Raw genomic sequence first — 15,811 nt, forward strand, 5'->3', positions numbered from 1 at the left:
CTCGGTCCCGGGCCCGAATGGCCAAAGACATCGGGTCGACCTCACGGGCCCTCGGACACAAGCGCGTGTTGCCCGGGACTGCTGGTCAACCCCGCGGGAACACGGACCCCAGCGTGAGTGGCCAGGGATAGCTGGTCGAACACGCGGGCCTTCAGACACGGGTCCGAGTCGCCCGGGGCAACTGGTGGATGCGGCTGGTCTTCGGGCCTGGGTAGAGTTCCCCGGGACAGCTGGTCGACACCACGGGATCCTGGACCCGGGCCTGAGTCCCCCTGGACAACTGGTCGACCCCGCGTGACATCTGGCACATGCCCAAGTCACCCGGGAAAGCAGGTAGGCTGCGGGACCTCGGACCCGAACTTGAGTCGCCTGGGAGAGGTGGTCCATACCACGGTCCCTCGGGCACAGGCCGGAGACGCCCGGGAAAGTCGGGCGACCCCAAGGGCCTTTGGACACAGGGCCAAAGTCGCCCGGGTCAGCTGGTCGACCCCGCGGTCCGTCGGTCCAAAGCGCGAGTGTCCCAGGAGAGCTGTGTGACACCGTGGGCCCTCGGAGCCAGGCCGGAGTCGCCTGGGACGTCTGGTTGACCCCGCGGGGCATCGGGCATGTGCTCGACTCGCCCTGGAGATCTGGTCGACCCCGCAGGCCCTCGGACTCGAGTGCGAGTCGCCCGGGACCCCTGGTGGACCCTGCGGGCCCTCGGACCCGGGCCCGAGGGCCTGGAACATCTGGTCGACACCGTGGGCCCTCGGACACGGGCCCGAGTCACGCGGGATAGCTGATCAATAATGCCGGGCCTCGGAACCGGGCCCGAGGTGCCCGAGACAGCTGGTCGACACCCCGGGCCCTGGGGCACGTGCCCGAGTCGCCCCGGAGAGCTGGTCGACCCCGCGGGCCATCGGACCCGAGCGCGATTTGCCCGGAAGAGCTTGTCGAACACATGGGCCCTCGGACCCAGGCCCGAGTGACCCGGGATGGCTGGGCAACAACGCGGTCCCTCCGACCTGAACCCGAATCGCCCGGGACACCTGGTAGACCCGGTGGGACATCGGGCCCGGGCCCAAGACACCCGGGACAGCAGGTCGACCGCGGGCCCTTGGACCCAAACTCGAGTCGCTTGGGAGAGTGGGTCGACACTGCGGGCACTCGGGCATTGGCCGAATGGGCACGGGAAAGCTGGCAGACCCCGCAGGACCCCGGCCACGGGCCCGAGTCGCCAAAGACATCAGGTCGACCTCGCGGGCAGTCGGACACGAGCGCGAGGACGCCGGGAATGCTGGTCAACCCCGTGGGCAGTCCCACCGAAGCATGTGTCGCCAGGGTCATCTGGTCGAACCCGTGGGCCCTCGGACACGGGCCCGTGTCACCCGGAGCTGGTCGTCACCGCGGGCATTCGGGCAAGGCCCGAGTCTTCCGGGACGCCTGTTCGACACCGCGGGCCCTGCGACCAGGGCCCAAGTCGCCCGGGGCAGCTGATCCATGCAGCGGGACATCTGGCACGGGCCCGAGGCGCCTGGGACAGCTGGTCGACCATGGGACCTGGGACCCGAACCGAGTCGCGCGGGAGAGTTTGTGGACACCGCGGGCCCTCGAGCACCGGCCCGAGTCGCCCAATACAGGTGGTCGAACCCGCGGGCCCTAGGACCTGGGCCCGAGTCCCCAGGGACCGCTGGTCGACCCCGGGGTCCATCAGACTCACGTGTGAGTCCCCTGGCACAGCTGTTCGACACCCAGGCCCTCAGGCATGGTCTCGAGTCGCCCGGGACAGCTGGTCAACACCGAGGGATTTCGGACACGGGCCCCAGGTGCCAGGGACTGCTGGTTGACCCCGCGGGCCATCAGAACAGGGCCTGAGTCGCGCGGGCCTGCTGGTGGACCGCGCGGGCCTTTGGACCCGGGCCAATATCGCCCGGGACATATGGTCGACCCCACGGGCCGTCGGACTCGAGTGCGATCTCCGGGGACACCTGGTCGAACCCACGTGCCCTCGGACACAGGCCCGAGTGCCTGGGACAGCTGGTCGACCACGCGGGCCTTCAGACTCGGGCCCGAGTCCACCTGGACAGCTGGTCGACCCGGCGGGCCCTCGGACGCGAGCCCGAGTCCCCCGGGACAGCCTGTCGACACCGCATGCCCGTGGACCCGGGCCCGAGTCCCCCGGGACAGGTGGGCGACCCTGTGGGACCTCAGACCCGGGCCCCAGTTCCCTGGGAAAGCTGGTTGATACCGCGAGCATTCAGACCCAGGCCCGAGTCACCCGGGACATTTGGTCGAAACCGTGGGCCCTCGGAATCAGGCCGGAGTCGCCCGGGACAGCTGGTCGACCCCGCAGGTCCTCGGGCACGGGCCCGAGGCGCCAGGGAGGCCTGGTCGACACCGCAGTGCCTCCGACCAGGGCCCGAGTTGTCCGGGACTGCTGGTCGACCCCGCATGCACTCGGTCCCAAGCGCGAGTCACCAGGGACAGCTGGTTGACCCCGCGGGCCTTCAGACACGGGCCCGAGTTGCCCGGGACGCCTGTTTGACACCATGCTCCCTCCCACCAGGCCCCAGTCGCCCAGGACAGCTGGTCGACCCCACGTAACCTAGGACGCAAGCGCGAGTGGTCCGGGACATCTGGTTGACACCGCAGGGCCTTGGGCCTGGGCCCGAGTCGCCCGGGACACCTGGTCGACCCTGCAGGCCCTCGCACCCGGGCCCGAGTTGCCAAAACATCGGGGCGACCTCGTGGAACCTCGGACACGAGCGCGAGTCACCCAGGACTGCTGGTCCACCCTGCGGGCACTCGGACCAAAGCACGAATCACAGGGAAAACTGGTCGACCCCGTGGGCCTTCAGGAACGGGCCCGAGCCTCCGGGACAGCCTTTCGAGCCCGCAGGCCCTCGGAGCCGAACCCAAGTCAGCCAGGACAGCTGGTCGACCCCGCGGGCCTTAGGACCGAAGCGCCAGTCCCCCGGGACATCTGGTCGACACCGCGAGGCCTCGGGAATGGGCCCGAGTCGCCCAGGACAGCTGTTCGACCCCGTGGGCTCTCGGACATTGGCCCTAGTCGCCCGGGACGCCTGTTCGACACCCCGCTCCGTCCGACCAGGGCCCAAGTCCCCCGGGACAGCTGGTCGACCCTGGAGGATATCAGACACAGGCCCGAGTCGACCGGGAGATTTGGACGACACCGCGGGCCCTCGGGACCAGCCCGAGTCGCCCGGGAAAGGTTGTGGAACCCGCGGGCCCTCGGACATGGGCCCGACGTCCCCGGGACAGCTGGTCGACCCAGGGGGACATCGGGCACGGGCCCGAGTCGCCCGGTACAGATGGTCGACCGCAGGACCTCGGACACGGGCCCAAGTCACGCGGGTCTGCTGGTCGATCCCGCGGGCCCTCGGTCCCGGGCCCGAATGGCCAAAGACATCGGGTCGACCTCACGGGCCCTCGGACACAAGCGCGTGTTGCCCGGGACTGCTGGTCAACCCCGCGGGAACACGGACCCCAGCGTGAGTGGCCAGGGATAGCTGGTCGAACACGCGGGCCTTCAGACACGGGTCCGAGTCGCCCGGGGCAACTGGTGGATGCGGCTGGTCTTCGGGCCTGGGTAGAGTTCCCCGGGACAGCTGGTCGACACCACGGGATCCTGGACCCGGGCCTGAGTCCCCCTGGACAACTGGTCGACCCCGCGTGACATCTGGCACATGCCCAAGTCACCCGGGAAAGCAGGTAGGCTGCGGGACCTCGGACCCGAACTTGAGTCGCCTGGGAGAGGTGGTCCATACCACGGTCCCTCGGGCACAGGCCGGAGACGCCCGGGAAAGTCGGGCGACCCCAAGGGCCTTTGGACACAGGGCCAAAGTCGCCCGGGTCAGCTGGTCGACCCCGCGGTCCGTCGGTCCAAAGCGCGAGTGTCCCAGGAGAGCTGTGTGACACCGTGGGCCCTCGGAGCCAGGCCGGAGTCGCCTGGGACGTCTGGTTGACCCCGCGGGGCATCGGGCATGTGCTCGACTCGCCCTGGAGATCTGGTCGACCCCGCAGGCCCTCGGACTCGAGTGCGAGTCGCCCGGGACCCCTGGTGGACCCTGCGGGCCCTCGGACCCGGGCCCGAGGGCCTGGAACATCTGGTCGACACCGTGGGCCCTCGGACACGGGCCCGAGTCACGCGGGATAGCTGATCAATAATGCCGGGCCTCGGAACCGGGCCCGAGGTGCCCGAGACAGCTGGTCGACACCCCGGGCCCTGGGGCACGTGCCCGAGTCGCCCCGGAGAGCTGGTCGACCCCGCGGGCCATCGGACCCGAGCGCGATTTGCCCGGAAGAGCTTGTCGAACACATGGGCCCTCGGACCCAGGCCCGAGTGACCCGGGATGGCTGGGCAACACCGCGGTCCCTCCGACCTGAACCCGAATCGCCCGGGACACCTGGTAGACCCGGTGGGACATCGGGCCCGGGCCCAAGACACCCGGGACAGCAGGTCGACCGCGGGCCCTTGGACCCAAACTCGAGTCGCTTGGGAGAGTGGGTCGACACTGCGGGCACTCGGGCATTGGCCGAATGGGCACGGGAAAGCTGGCAGACCCCGCAGGACCCCGGCCACGGGCCCGAGTCGCCAAAGACATCAGGTCGACCTCGCGGGCAGTCGGACACGAGCGCGAGGACGCCGGGAATGCTGGTCAACCCCGTGGGCAGTCCCACCGAAGCATGTGTCGCCAGGGTCATCTGGTCGAACCCGTGGGCCCTCGGACACGGGCCCGTGTCACCCGGAGCTGGTCGTCACCGCGGGCATTCGGGCAAGGCCCGAGTCTTCCGGGACGCCTGTTCGACACCGCGGGCCCTGCGACCAGGGCCCAAGTCGCCCGGGGCAGCTGATCCATGCAGCGGGACATCTGGCACGGGCCCGAGGCGCCTGGGACAGCTGGTCGACCATGGGACCTGGGACCCGAACCGAGTCGCGCGGGAGAGTTTGTGGACACCGCGGGCCCTCGAGCACCGGCCCGAGTCGCCCAATACAGGTGGTCGAACCCGCGGGCCCTAGGACCTGGGCCCGAGTCCCCAGGGACCGCTGGTCGACCCCGGGGTCCATCAGACTCACGTGTGAGTCCCCTGGCACAGCTGTTCGACACCCAGGCCCTCAGGCACGGTCTCGAGTCGCCCGGGACAGCTGGTCAACACCGAGGGATTTCGGACACGGGCCCCAGGCGCCAGGGACTGCTGGTTGACCCCGCGGGCCATCAGAACAGGGCCTGAGTCGCGCGGGCCTGCTGGTGGACCGCGCGGGCCTTTGGACCCGGGCCAATATCGCCCGGGACATATGGTCGACCCCACGGGCCGTCGGACTCGAGTGCGATCTCCGGGGACACCTGGTCGAACCCACGTGCCCTCGGACACAGGCCCGAGTGCCTGGGACAGCTGGTCGACCACGCGGGCCTTCAGACTCGGGCCCGAGTCCACCTGGACAGCTGGTCGACCCGGCGGGCCCTCGGACGCGGGCCAGAGTCCCCCGGGACAGCCTGTCGACACCGCATGCCCGTGGACCCGGGCCCGAGTCCCCCGGGACAGGTGGGCGACCCTGTGGGACCTCAGACCCGGGCCCCAGTTCCCTGGGAAAGCTGGTTGATACCGCGAGCATTCAGACCCAGGCCCGAGTCACCCGGGACATTTGGTCGAAACCGTGGGCCCTCGGAATCAGGCCGGAGTCGCCCGGGACAGCCGGTCGACCCCGCAGGTCCTCGGGCACGGGCCCGAGGCGCCAGGGAGGCCTGGTCGACACCGCAGTGCCTCCGACCAGGGCCCGAGTTGCCCGGGACTGCTGGTCGACCCCGCATGCACTCGGTCCCAAGCGCGAGTCACCAGGGACAGCTGGTTGACCCCGCGGGCCTTCAGACACGGGCCCGAGTTGCCCGGGACGCCTGTTTGACACCATGCTCCCTCCGACCAGGCCCCAGTCGCCCAGGACAGCTGGTCGACCCCACGTAACCTAGGACGCAAGCGCGAGTGGTCCGGGACATCTGGTTGACACCGCAGGGCCTTGGGCCTGGGCCCGAGTCGCCCGGGACCCCTGGTCGACCCTGCAGGCCCTCGCACCCGGGCCCGAGTTGCCAAAACATCGGGGCGACCTCGTGGAACCTCGGACACGAGCGCGAGTCACCCAGGACTGCTGGTCCACCCTGCGGGCACTCGGACCAAAGCACGAATCACAGGGAAAACTGGTCGACCCCGTGGGCCTTCAGGAGCGGGCCCGAGCCTCCGGGACAGCCTTTCGAGCCCGCAGGCCCTCGGAGCCGAACCCAAGTCAGCCAGGACAGCTGGTCGACCCCGCGGGCCTTAGGACCGAAGCGCCAGTCCCCCGGGACATCTGGTCGACACCGCGAGGCCTCGGGAATGGGCCCGAGTCGCCCAGGACAGCTGTTCGACCCCGTGGGCTCTCGGACATTGGCCCTAGTCGCCCGGGACGCCTGTTCGACACCCCGCTCCGTCCGACCAGGGCCCAAGTCCCCCGGGACAGCTGGTCGACCCTGGAGGATATCAGACACAGGCCCGAGTCGACCGGGAGATTTGGACGACACCGCGGGCCCTCGGGACCAGCCCGAGTCGCCCGGGAAAGGTTGTGGAACCCGCGGGCCCTCGGACATGGGCCCGACGTCCCCGGGACAGCTGGTCGACCCAGGGGGACATCGGGCACGGGCCCGAGTCGCCCGGTACAGATGGTCGACCGCAGGACCTCGGACACGGGCCCAAGTCACGCGGGTCTGCTGGTCGATCCCGCGGGCCCTCGGTCCCGGGCCCGAATGGCCAAAGACATCGGGTCGACCTCACGGGCCCTCGGACACAAGCGCGTGTTGCCCGGGACTGCTGGTCAACCCCGCGGGAACACGGACCCCAGCGTGAGTGGCCAGGGATAGCTGGTCGAACACGCGGGCCTTCAGACACGGGTCCGAGTCGCCCGGGGCAACTGGTGGATGCGGCTGGTCTTCGGGCCTGGGTAGAGTTCCCCGGGACAGCTGGTCGACACCACGGGATCCTGGACCCGGGCCTGAGTCCCCCTGGACAACTGGTCGACCCCGCGTGACATCTGGCACATGCCCAAGTCACCCGGGAAAGCAGGTAGGCTGCGGGACCTCGGACCCGAACTTGAGTCGCCTGGGAGAGGTGGTCCATACCACGGTCCCTCGGGCACAGGCCGGAGACGCCCGGGAAAGTCGGGCGACCCCAAGGGCCTTTGGACACAGGGCCAAAGTCGCCCGGGTCAGCTGGTCGACCCCGCGGTCCGTCGGTCCAAAGCGCGAGTGTCCCAGGAGAGCTGTGTGACACCGTGGGCCCTCGGAGCCAGGCCGGAGTCGCCTGGGACGTCTGGTTGACCCCGCGGGGCATCGGGCATGTGCTCGACTCGCCCTGGAGATCTGGTCGACCCCGCAGGCCCTCGGACTCGAGTGCGAGTCGCCCGGGACCCCTGGTGGACCCTGCGGGCCCTCGGACCCGGGCCCGAGGGCCTGGAACATCTGGTCGACACCGTGGGCCCTCGGACACGGGCCCGAGTCACGCGGGATAGCTGATCAATAATGCCGGGCCTCGGAACCGGGCCCGAGGTGCCCGAGACAGCTGGTCGACACCCCGGGCCCTGGGGCACGTGCCCGAGTCGCCCCGGAGAGCTGGTCGACCCCGCGGGCCATCGGACCCGAGCGCGATTTGCCCGGAAGAGCTTGTCGAACACATGGGCCCTCGGACCCAGGCCCGAGTGACCCGGGATGGCTGGGCAACACCGCGGTCCCTCCGACCTGAACCCGAATCGCCCGGGACACCTGGTAGACCCGGTGGGACATCGGGCCCGGGCCCAAGACACCCGGGACAGCAGGTCGACCGCGGGCCCTTGGACCCAAACTCGAGTCGCTTGGGAGAGTGGGTCGACACTGCGGGCACTCGGGCATTGGCCGAATGGGCACGGGAAAGCTGGCAGACCCCGCAGGACCCCGGCCACGGGCCCGAGTCGCCAAAGACATCAGGTCGACCTCGCGGGCAGTCGGACACGAGCGCGAGGACGCCGGGAATGCTGGTCAACCCCGTGGGCAGTCCCACCGAAGCATGTGTCGCCAGGGTCATCTGGTCGACCCCGTGGGCCCTCGGACACGGGCCCGTGTCACCCGGAGCTGGTCGTCACCGCGGGCATTCGGGCAAGGCCCGAGTCTTCCGGGACGCCTGTTCGACACCGCGGGCCCTGCGACCAGGGCCCAAGTCGCCCGGGGCAGCTGATCCATGCAGCGGGACATCTGGCACGGGCCCGAGGCGCCTGGGACAGCTGGTCGACCATGGGACCTGGGACCCGAACCGAGTCGCGCGGGAGAGTTTGTGGACACCGCGGGCCCTCGAGCACCGGCCCGAGTCGCCCAATACAGGTGGTCGAACCCGCGGGCCCTAGGACCTGGGCCCGAGTCCCCAGGGACCGCTGGTCGACCCCGGGGTCCATCAGACTCACGTGTGAGTCCCCTGGCACAGCTGTTCGACACCCAGGCCCTCAGGCACGGTCTCGAGACGCCCGGGACAGCTGGTCAACACCGAGGGATTTCGGACACGGGCCCCAGGTGCCAGGGACTGCTGGTTGACCCCGCGGGCCATCAGAACAGGGCCTGAGTCGCGCGGGCCTGCTGGTGGACCGCGCGGGCCTTTGGACCCGGGCCAATATCGCCCGGGACATATGGTCGACCCCACGGGCCGTCGGACTCGAGTGCGATCTCCGGGGACACCTGGTCGAACCCACGTGCCCTCGGACACAGGCCCGAGTGCCTGGGACAGCTGGTCGACCACGCGGGCCTTCAGACTCGGGCCCGAGTCCACCTGGACAGCTGGTCGACCCGGCGGGCCCTCGGACGCGAGCCCGAGTCCCCCGGGACAGCCTGTCGACACCGCATGCCCGTGGACCCGGGCCCGAGTCCCCCGGGACAGGTGGGCGACCCTGTGGGACCTCAGACCCGGGCCCCAGTTCCCTGGGAAAGCTGGTTGATACCGCGAACATTCAGACCCAGGCCCGAGTCACCCGGGACATTTGGTCGAAACCGTGGGCCCTCGGAATCAGGCCGGAGTCGCCCGGGACAGCCAGTCGACCCCGCAGGTCCTCGGGCACGGGCCCGAGGCACCAGGGAGGCCTGGTCGACACCGCAGTGCCTCCGACCAGGGCCCGAGTTGCCCGGGACTGCTGGTCGACCCCGCATGCACTCGGTCCCAAGCGCGAGTCACCAGGGACAGCTGGTTGACCCCGCGGGCCTTCAGACACGGGCCCGAGTTGCCCGGGACGCCTGTTTGACACCATGCTCCCTCCGACCAGGCCCCAGTCGCCCAGGACAGCTGGTCGACCCCACGTAACCTAGGACGCAAGCGCGAGTGGTCCGGGACATCTGGTTGACACCGCAGGGCCTTGGGCCTGGGCCCGAGTCGCCCGGGACCCCTGGTCGACCCTGCAGGCCCTCGCACCCGGGCCCGAGTTGCCAAAACATCGGGGCGACCTCGTGGAACCTCGGACACGAGCGCGAGTCACCCAGGACTGCTGGTCCACCCTGCGGGCACTCGGACCAAAGCACGAATCACAGGGAAAACTGGTCGACCCCGTGGGCCTTCAGGAGCGGGCCCGAGCCTCCGGGACAGCCTTTCGAGCCCGCAGGCCCTCGGAGCCGAACCCAAGTCAGCCAGGACAGCTGGTCGACCCCGCGGGCCTTAGGACCGAAGCGCCAGTCCCCCGGGACATCTGGTCGACACCGCGAGGCCTCGGGAATGGGCCCGAGTCGCCCAGGACAGCTGTTCGACCCCGTGGGCTCTCGGACATTGGCCCTAGTCGCCCGGGACGCCTGTTCGACACCCCGCTCCGTCCGACCAGGGCCCAAGTCCCCCGGGACAGCTGGTCGACCCTGGAGGATATCAGACACAGGCCCGAGTCGACCGGGAGATTTGGACGACACCGCGGGCCCTCGGGACCAGCCCGAGTCGCCCGGGAAAGGTTGTGGAACCCGCGGGCCCTCGGACATGGGCCCGACGTCCCCGGGACAGCTGGTCGACCCAGGGGGACATCGGGCACGGGCCCGAGTCGCCCGGTACAGATGGTCGACCGCAGGACCTCGGACACGGGCCCAAGTCACGCGGGTCTGCTGGTCGATCCCGCGGGCCCTCGGTCCCGGGCCCGAATGGCCAAAGACATCGGGTCGACCTCACGGGCCCTCGGACACAAGCGCGTGTTGCCCGGGACTGCTGGTCAACCCCGCGGGAACACGGACCCCAGCGTGAGTGGCCAGGGATAGCTGGTCGAACACGCGGGCCTTCAGACACGGGTCCGAGTCGCCCGGGGCAACTGGTGGATGCGGCTGGTCTTCGGGCCTGGGTAGAGTTCCCCGGGACAGCTGGTCGACACCACGGGATCCTGGACCCGGGCCTGAGTCCCCCTGGACAACTGGTCGACCCCGCGTGACATCTGGCACATGCCCAAGTCACCCGGGAAAGCAGGTAGGCTGCGGGACCTCGGACCCGAACTTGAGTCGCCTGGGAGAGGTGGTCCATACCACGGTCCCTCGGGCACAGGCCGGAGACGCCCGGGAAAGTCGGGCGACCCCAAGGGCCTTTGGACACAGGGCCAAAGTCGCCCGGGTCAGCTGGTCGACCCCGCGGTCCGTCGGTCCAAAGCGCGAGTGTCCCAGGAGAGCTGTGTGACACCGTGGGCCCTCGGAGCCAGGCCGGAGTCGCCTGGGACGTCTGGTTGACCCCGCGGGGCATCGGGCATGTGCTCGACTCGCCCTGGAGATCTGGTCGACCCCGCAGGCCCTCGGACTCGAGTGCGAGTCGCCCGGGACCCCTGGTGGACCCTGCGGGCCCTCGGACCCGGGCCCGAGGGCCTGGAACATCTGGTCGACACCGTGGGCCCTCGGACACGGGCCCGAGTCACGCGGGATAGCTGATCAATAATGCCGGGCCTCGGAACCGGGCCCGAGGTGCCCGAGACAGCTGGTCGACACCCCGGGCCCTGGGGCACGTGCCCGAGTCGCCCCGGAGAGCTGGTCGACCCCGCGGGCCATCGGACCCGAGCGCGATTTGCCCGGAAGAGCTTGTCGAACACATGGGCCCTCGGACCCAGGCCCGAGTGACCCGGGATGGCTGGGCAACACCGCGGTCCCTCCGACCTGAACCCGAATCGCCCGGGACACCTGGTAGACCCGGTGGGACATCGGGCCCGGGCCCAAGACACCCGGGACAGCAGGTCGACCGCGGGCCCTTGGACCCAAACTCGAGTCGCTTGGGAGAGTGGGTCGACACTGCGGGCACTCGGGCATTGGCCGAATGGGCACGGGAAAGCTGGCAGACCCCGCAGGACCCCGGCCACGGGCCCGAGTCGCCAAAGACATCAGGTCGACCTCGCGGGCAGTCGGACACGAGCGTGAGGACGCCGGGAATGCTGGTCAACCCCGTGGGCAGTCCCACCGAAGCATGTGTCGCCAGGGTCATCTGGTCGAACCCGTGGGCCCTCGGACACGGGCCCGTGTCACCCGGAGCTGGTCGTCACCGCGGGCATTCGGGCAAGGCCCGAGTCTTCCGGGACGCCTGTTCGACACCGCGGGCCCTGCGACCAGGGCCCAAGTCGCCCGGGGCAGCTGATCCATGCAGCGGGACATCTGGCACGGGCCCGAGGCGCCTGGGACAGCTGGTCGACCATGGGACCTGGGACCCGAACCGAGTCGCGCGGGAGAGTTTGTGGACACCGCGGGCCCTCGAGCACCGGCCCGAGTCGCCCAATACAGGTGGTCGAACCCGCGGGCCCTAGGACCTGGGCCCGAGTCCCCAGGGACCGCTGGTCGACCCCGGGGTCCATCAGACTCACGTGTGAGTCCCCTGGCACAGCTGTTCGACACCCAGGCCCTCAGGCACGGTCTCGAGACGCCCGGGACAGCTGGTCAACACCGAGGGATTTCGGACACGGGCCCCAGGCGCCAGGGACTGCTGGTTGACCCCGCGGGCCATCAGAACAGGGCCTGAGTCGCGCGGGCCTGCTGGTGGACCGCGCGGGCCTTTGGACCCGGGCCAATATCGCCCGGGACATATGGTCGACCCCACGGGCCGTCGGACTCGAGTGCGATCTCCGGGGACACCTGGTCGAACCCACGTGCACTCGGACACAGGCCCGAGTGCCTGGGACAGCTGGTTGACCACGCGGGCATTCAGACTCGGGCCCGAGTCCACCTGGACAGCTGGTCGACCCGGCGGGCCCTCGGACGCGGGCCCGAGTCCCCCGGGACAGCCTGTCGACACCGCAGTGCCTCCGACCAGGGCCCGAGTTGCCCGGGACTGCTGGTCGACCCCGCATGCACTCGGTCCCAAGCGCGAGTCACCAGGGACAGCTGGTGACCCCGCGGGCCTTCAGACACGGGCCCGAGTTGCCCGGGACGCCTGTTTGACACCATGCTCCCTCCGACCAGGCCCCAGTCGCCCAGGACAGCTGGTCGACCCCACGTAACCTAGGACGCAAGCGCGAGTGGTCCGGGACATCTGGTTGACACCGCAGGGCCTTGGGCCTGGGCCCGAGTCGCCCGGGACACCTGGTCGACCCTGCAGGCCCTCGCACCCGGGCCCGAGTTGCCAAAACATCGGGGCGACCTCGTGGAACCTCGGACACGAGCGCGAGTCACCCAGGACTGCTGGTCCACCCTGCGGGCACTCGGACCAAAGCACGAATCACAGGGAAAACTGGTCGACCCCGTGGGCCTTCAGGAGCGGGCCCGAGCCTCCGGGACAGCCTTTCGAGCCCGCAGGCCCTCGGAGCCGAACCCAAGTCAGCCAGGACAGCTGGTCGACCCCGCGGGCCTTAGGACCGAAGCGCCAGTCCCCCGGGACATCTGGTCGACACCGCGAGGCCTCGGGAATGGGCCCGAGTCGCCCAGGACAGCTGTTCGACCCCATGGGCTCTCGGACATTGGCCCTAGTCGCCCGGGACGCCTGTTCGACACCCCGCTCCGTCCGACCAGGGCCCAAGTCCCCCGGGACAGCTGGTCGACCCTGGAGGATATCAGACACAGGCCCGAGTCGACCGGGAGATTTGGACGACACCGCGGGCCCTCGGGACCAGCCCGAGTCGCCCGGGAAAGGTTGTGGAACCCGCGGGCCCTCGGACATGGGCCCGACGTCCCCGGGACAGCTGGTCGACCCAACGGGACATCGGGCACGGGCCCGAGTCGCCCGGTACAGATGGTCGACCGCAGGACCTCGGACACGGGCCCAAGTCACGCGGGTCTGCTGGTCGATCCCGCGGGCCCTCGGTCCCGGGCCCGAATGGCCAAAGACATCGGGTCGACCTCACGGGCCCTCGGACACAAGCGCGTGTTGCCCGGGACTGCTGGTCAACCCCGCGGGAACACGGACCCCAGCGTGAGTGGCCAGGGATAGCTGGTCGAACACGCGGGCCTTCAGACACGGGTCCGAGTCGCCCGGGGCAACTGGTGGATGCGGCTGGTCTTCGGGCCTGGGTAGAGTTCCCCGGGACAGCTGGTCGACACCACGGGATCCTGGACCCGGGCCTGAGTCCCCCTGGACAACTGGTCGACCCCGCGTGACATCTGGCACATGCCCAAGTCACCCGGGAAAGCAGGTAGGCTGCGGGACCTCGGACCCGAACTTGAGTCGCCTGGGAGAGGTGGTCCATACCACGGTCCCTCGGGCACAGGCCGGAGACGCCCGGGAAAGTCGGGCGACCCCAAGGGCCTTTGGACACAGGGCCAAAGTCGCCCGGGTCAGCTGGTCGACCCCGCGGTCCGTCGGTCCAAAGCGCGAGTGTCCCAGGAGAGCTGTGTGACACCGTGGGCCCTCGGAGCCAGGCCGGAGTCGCCTGGGACGTCTGGTTGACCCCGCGGGGCATCGGGCATGTGCTCGACTCGCCCTGGAGATCTGGTCGACCCCGCAGGCCCTCGGACTCGAGTGCGAGTCGCCCGGGACCCCTGGTGGACCCTGCGGGCCCTCGGACCCGGGCCCGAGGGCCTGGAACATCTGGTCGACACCGTGGGCCCTCGGACACGGGCCCGAGTCACGCGGGATAGCTGATCAATAATGCCGGGCCTCGGAACCGGGCCCGAGGTGCCCGAGACAGCTGGTCGACACCCCGGGCCCTGGGGCACGTGCCCGAGTCGCCCCGGAGAGCTGGTCGACCCCGCGGGCCATCGGACCCGAGCGCGATTTGCCCGGAAGAGCTTGTCGAACACATGGGCCCTCGGACCCAGGCCCGAGTGACCCGGGATGGCTGGGCAACACCGCGGTCCCTCCGACCTGAACCCGAATCGCCCGGGACACCTGGTTGACCCGGTGGGACATCGGGCCCGGGCCCAAGACACCCGGGACAGCAGGTCGACCGCGGGCCCTTGGACCCAAACTCGAGTCGCTTGGGAGAGTGGGTCGACACTGCGGGCACTCGGGCATTGGCCGAATGGGCACGGGAAAGCTGGCAGACCCCGCAGGACCCCGGCCACGGGCCCGAGTCGCCAAAGACATCAGGTCGACCTCGCGGGCAGTCGGACACGAGCGCGAGGACGCCGGGAATGCTGGTCAACCCCGTGGGCAGTCCCACCGAAGCATGTGTCGCCAGGGTCATCTGGTCGAACCCGTGGGCCCTCGGACACGGGCCCGTGTCACCCGGAGCTGGTCGTCACCGCGGGCATTCGGGCAAGGCCCGAGTCTTCCGGGACGCCTGTTCGACACCGCGGGCCCTGCGACCAGGGCCCAAGTCGCCCGGGGCAGCTGATCCATGCAGCGGGACATCTGGCACGGGCCCGAGGCGCCTGGGACAGCTGGTCGACCATGGGACCTGGGACCCGAACCGAGTCGCGCGGGAGAGTTTGTGGACACCGCGGGCCCTCGAGCACCGGCCCGAGTCGCCCAATACAGGTGGTCGAACCCGCGGGCCCTAGGACCTGGGCCCGAGTCCCCAGGGACCGCTGGTCGACCCCGGGGTCCATCAGACTCACGTGTGAGTCCCCTGGCACAGCTGTTCGACACCCAGGCCCTCAGGCACGGTCTCGAGACGCCCGGGACAGCTGGTCAACACCGAGGGATTTCGGACACGGGCCCCAGGTGCCAGGGACTGCTGGTTGACCCCGCGGGCCATCAGAACAGGGCCTGAGTCGCGCGGGCCTGCTGGTGGACCGCGCGGGCCTTTGGACCCGGGCCAATATCGCCCGGGACATATGGTCGACCCCACGGGCCGTCGGACTCGAGTGCGATCTCCGGGGACACCTGGTCGAACCCACGTGCCCTCGGACACAGGCCCGAGTGCCTGGGACAGCTGGTTGACCACGCGGGCCTTCAGACTCGGGCCCGAGTCCACCTGGACAGCTGGTCGACCCGGCGGGCCCTCGGACGCGAGCCCGAGTCCCCCGGGACAGCCTGTCGACACCGCAGTGCCTCCGACCAGGGCCCGAGTTGCCCGGGACTGCTGGTCGACCCCGCATGCACTCGGTCCCAAGCGCGAGTCACCAGGGACAGCTGGTTGACCCCGCGGGCCTTCAGACACGGGCCCGAGTTGCCCGGGACGCCTGTTTGACACCATGCTCCCTCCGACCAGGCCCCAGTCGCCCAGGACAGCTGGTCGACCCCACGTAACCTAGGACGCAAGCGCGAGTGGTCCGGGACATCTGGTTGACACCGCAGGGCCTTGGGCCTGGGCCCGAGTCGCCCGGGACCCCTGGTCGACCCTGCAGGCCCTCGCACCCGGGCCCGAGTTGCCAAAACATCGGGGCGACCTCGTGGAACCTCGGACACGAGCGCGAGTCACCCAGGACTGCTGGTCCACCCTGCGGGCACTCGGACCAAAGCACGA

The sequence above is a fragment of the Sus scrofa genome, chromosome 5 (genome assembly GCF_054392235.1).
Source record: "Sus scrofa isolate SSC_HxYL_T2T_F1_AM1 chromosome 5, Sscrofa_HxYL_maternal_Yorkshire_Landrace_v2.0, whole genome shotgun sequence".
In the NCBI taxonomy this organism is placed as follows: domain Eukaryota; kingdom Metazoa; phylum Chordata; class Mammalia; order Artiodactyla; family Suidae; genus Sus; species Sus scrofa.